Source organism: Monomorium pharaonis, chromosome 6, assembly GCF_013373865.1.
Source record: "Monomorium pharaonis isolate MP-MQ-018 chromosome 6, ASM1337386v2, whole genome shotgun sequence".
Lineage (NCBI taxonomy): Eukaryota > Metazoa > Arthropoda > Insecta > Hymenoptera > Formicidae > Monomorium > Monomorium pharaonis.
In genome coordinates, this window is record NC_050472.1 from 17,088,765 (window position 1) to 17,093,649 (window position 4,885).

A 4,885-nucleotide genomic window follows, 5' to 3' on the forward strand; every position below is an offset into this window, starting at 1 on the left:
TCGACATGTAAGTCAAATGAGTATTTTTGTTCGAATCGTACAAAACGATTTCTCATGCGTTGAAGAACTTTTAGATTTCGTTCCTTTGCATGACACAACGGGTGTTGATATTTTCAGGGGCGTGAACAAACTCTTCAAAAATTTAATGTAAATCTTTCAAAATGTTCAGCGATAGTAAAGGATGACGCAAGAGCAATGACGGGTCCGAAAACTGGTTTCTGTTGTCAAATAAGGCAGCGACGTTCTAAATTTCCAATTATTCATTGCATTATCCATCAAGAAGCATTGTGCGCGAAAGATATAAAATTGTGTACCATGAAAACTATTACCAAAATTATCAATTTGATAAAAGGCGGTCACAAATTTCTTTCACATCGGAAATTTCAAAATTTTCTCGAAGAACATGATGCAATTTATACAGATGTTTCATTATACTGTAAAGTACGATGGCTCAGTGTCGCGAAATGTTTAGAAAAATTCTTCGCGTTAAGAAAAGAGATCTTTTTCTTGCAAGAAATTTCTATTGCAAAAGACAATGATATTAAATCTCTCTCCTAGAAGATAGATATACAGAATTTCTTTGTAAACTCGCTTTAATTATAGATTTGATAAATTATTTAAACATTTTAAATCTAAAGCTGCAAAAGCCCAACCAGGCAATATCTCAATTAGTCAGTTATATTGATTCTTTTTGTCATAAATTACATTTACTAAAAAATCACTTGGAAAAAGTCTTCATTTTTATCCCTCCTGCCAGATTCTCTTCCAAGAATACGGCGTAAATTGTAATTTTAAAAAGTATATTTATTTAATAGATTCATTAATAAATCAATTTAATACGCATTTTAATGATTTTAAAACTATCCAAAAGGATTTAACTCTTTTTGAGAATCCTCTGACTGCGGAAATTGAACAACAATATTTACAGTTTCAAGAAAAACTTTGCGATTTGCAAAATGACCTTACGCTCAAAACGCATCCGAAAAAAAGGAATGAAATTTTTTTAAATTTTAAATGTGTCAAATTATCCTAATCTAAAGGATTTTAGTCTCCGAATTTTTTCTATGTTTAGATCCACATATTTATGTAAATGTTTATTTTTAAAAATGAAGAACATAAAAATTGATAAATGTTCTTCCTTGAGTGATACATCATTAACTTCATTAATGCGAATTAGTGCTTCAAATATTTCAATAGATATTTCCTCTCTTGTACAATCATGTAAACGGTCTAGAAAATCAAATTAATTCTTTTATTATTTCTTTAATTTTCGCTCTTTTATTTTTTTACATTCTTGCATTATTCTTCTCTTCAGTGGAGTAGGCCTAATGGGAAAACCACTTAAAAAAAAACGCGTCAGCAATAGTACCTCATTGGTGACGTGGAAACTATTGTTTTATCTGCAAATCAGAAAGATTCAACGATCGCAACAAAAGCTGTCACTATGTAAAATGAACGATATCTATACTGATATATGTATCAAGCTGTAAAACTATTTCAACTGTCGAGACACATTTGGTATTATTTATTTTTCATTTCACCGCAAATTGACAAAGAATCTTCATTTTTGTATTTCTTACTACACTTCTCGCAAAAATTAAAGGAACAAAAAAATTTTCTAAATTTTTTGCCAATTTTCAACAGGCTGTATTTTAGTGAAAAATGGTCGTACAGGAAATAAAAAAACATAGCTTTTGAAGCTTGAAGACTCTAGTTTTAGAATTTTTTGGTTAAAAATTTTTCTGAGCACCGGTAGCCATGCAATTCTTGGATAAAGCACGAAGAAAAAATTTTCAAAATTTTTTACATTTTTTTTCGCTCTACGGGCATGAAAAAAATTTTTCGAGCTAAACCAATGCATAGGTCGCATAGCCTGTTCATTCAGCTTCAATTTGCTTTTTTCGGAAGTCAGATACGACTATTTGTCTTCGAGATATCGAATTTTGAATGCAAAAGGACCCTTTTTCACTCAACTGCCGATATCTCTGAAACTACTGGTCGCCTAGCGAGCTGACGAGCGGTTTCGTTTTCTGCAGAAAATTTCCTACAAAAATCTGTCATGGTTGATTAAAAAAAAATTTTGTCCCACCTGAAACGGTAACGTGAAAAAAGAGCAAAAAAATGCCATTTTCCCCTTTTTTGGTAAATCGACTGTGTCTTCGACAATATTGGGGCAAAAGCTTAGGTTAGAAGAAAATTTTACAGTCTAATGTACCCCAAAGACCCCCCTAAATTTTTAGATCGATCGGTTCAGCGGTTTCCCCGGACCAATTGATTGAAATTTTGAAAAAATTAAGAGAACAAGACTTTGTTCCTTAAATTTGACCTAATCTTTTTAAAATTCAATAATTTCATTTTTTTTACTTTTTACTCAATTTTGAGTTTTTTGAAGATTGAGTAACAAAAAAAAATCCAAAAAAATTTTTTCAAAAATTTCGAAATTTCCAAAAAATTTTTTTTTGAAAATTTAAAAAAAAATTTGAAAAAAAATTTCTTTTTTTTCGTTTTTAAGAAAATCAAACTTTCTGACGAAAATTTTGATTGATGATTGATTTACCGCCGGCATTAGCGTTATCCAAAGCATACCACGTGGAGGTTGCACGGTTGGATTTACGCTTCTTTTGTGCTTACGCACGTGTGTTAATGATTCTTCGAAAAAAATGAGACCCCGTGGTTCGTCAGCTCCACAGTATTTTGCGACTCCAAACTCATTTTCTAAAGTGTGTGTGTGTGTGTGTGTGTGTGTGTGTGTGTGTGTGTGTGTGTGTGTGTGTGTGTGTGTGTGTGTGTGTGTGTGTGTGTGTGTGTGTGTGTGTGTGTGTGTGTGTGTGTGTGTGTGTGTGTGTGTGTGTGTGTGTAAAGTGTGTGTGTCTCGTGTTCAGTATCGAGTGTTCCCGCCTCTACTCCTAATCACAGCTTGCAATCTTTGTCGCATATTCGAAATGCAATTTCGGATCATCTGTTGAGGGATCTGACGCCAAATTCTTATCAAAGCGTTCTCTAATGCTGCCAAATTATTCAGATTCGGATAATTTTGACGCAATCGGCGGCCCAATATGTCCCAGACGTGCTCTATCGGATTCAGGTCAGGACTCATTGCAGGATGCCTCAACAATGTAATGTTGTTTCTCTGAAAAAATTGGCGGGTGATATTCGCTGTATGAGGCCTAGCATTATCCTGCATAAAAATAAATCCTCTCCTGTTCCTTGCTAAAGGTAACACGTGAATATATTCAATATATTCAATATTCGAATCTTCAAACTTTCATTTTCCTTGAAAAAAATTTTATTGAAAAAAATTAAAGTTGATACCCCTAAGGTGCCCACGGTACCCATTGTGCGAAATTCTGAGCGATTAATTTTTCACGTTCCTGCAGAGCCATTACGCGTTACAAAACAGTTTTTTTCAAAACTAACCCTTTTTCGATATTTTCAAAGAAGAAATTACTGACAGCAGCTTTTAAAATTTGATTCGTGTCATAATGCCTCCCAGGCGACATTTATCTGCCCCAGAAAGGGGCCAGGGCAGCTATTATGTAACTTTTATGATTCCATTCGGAATCTTACGTTTCCGATCGTCAAGTTTCCGAACATAATTTCGTTCGCGTCTTTTAGCTATTATGAATCTTGTCAAAATCGGAACGGAATCGGGTTTCCGTACATTTTGACAGATGCGAAATAAGAATTAGTGAAACAAGCGGAACGCGCGAAACGGACAGTTTCAACCAATCACGGTGCAAGACAAACGTGTCATTTATAAGTGTCACACACTGCAGAAACATTACAGAAACTGTAAGTAAAATATTTAATTAATAATTATGTATAGAAAACGTACATATTAAATGTTTATCTTACTAATAAATCTAATTAATAATTTCTAAAATAATAAGTGCACAAAAGACTTGATAATTAAGTTAATTCGTTTATATAACCTTTTATTTAATATCGTTATTTTTTATAAAAGAAACAGCGATATTAAATAAAGATTATTGCCTTTTGCTCCCTAATAGCAAAAATGTAAAAATAAATCTAAATAAAATGTGTTTTCCTCAAAACAACAATATATTATGTTATATGTATATATATCATATATATATATATATTTATATATTCTTATATTTAAAGATATTATTTATTTATAAATAGAAACGCAAAAAAATATCATCGGAGCAGCGACTGGTAATGTTGCAATTTATGGAGGAACATCCGGATCTTGCACAAAATCGAGTGCAAGGTACAGATGCAAAAAAGAAAAGTAATATGCTGTGGGAGCAACTTACTAGTAGTCTCAACAGTTGCGGAAGTGGAACTACAAAAACTGTTGATAAATGGATTAAAGTAAGGACTATAATTATAATTATTACTTTATTTATTATAATAATGTTCTATGATTTACAGTCATGGCGAGATTGGCTCGTTGATGTAAAAGCAAAGGCAGCAAGAATAAAAAGTTACCAGAAAGGTACAGGAGGAGGAGGCGCAAACGGAAATCCTCTGCTAGAAATAGAAGAGCGATTAATATCCTTAATAGGAATAGAGGCAGCGATTGGTCATGAAAATATTATAGATCCAGCAGAGGTTAATATATTTAAATTTATTATTTAGTAATAAATTAAATTAAATTAAATTAATTCCTTTATTACTTTTGCTTCCTCATAGAAAGTTTTATTTTTATAAAAATTTGCACACTTTTTATCTTCTCTTCCTATCCATTTTATTTATTTATCCTCTTTATTCCTTTTTTTCTTATATACAGCCAGAAGATTGGACAGAGCATGTGTTACCAATTATTAATGCTACAGAATCCCCCTTAAGAAGTCCTCACTTTAACAATTCCACCGCGTCTAGACACAATGCATACAACACACTCACACATACAACACAC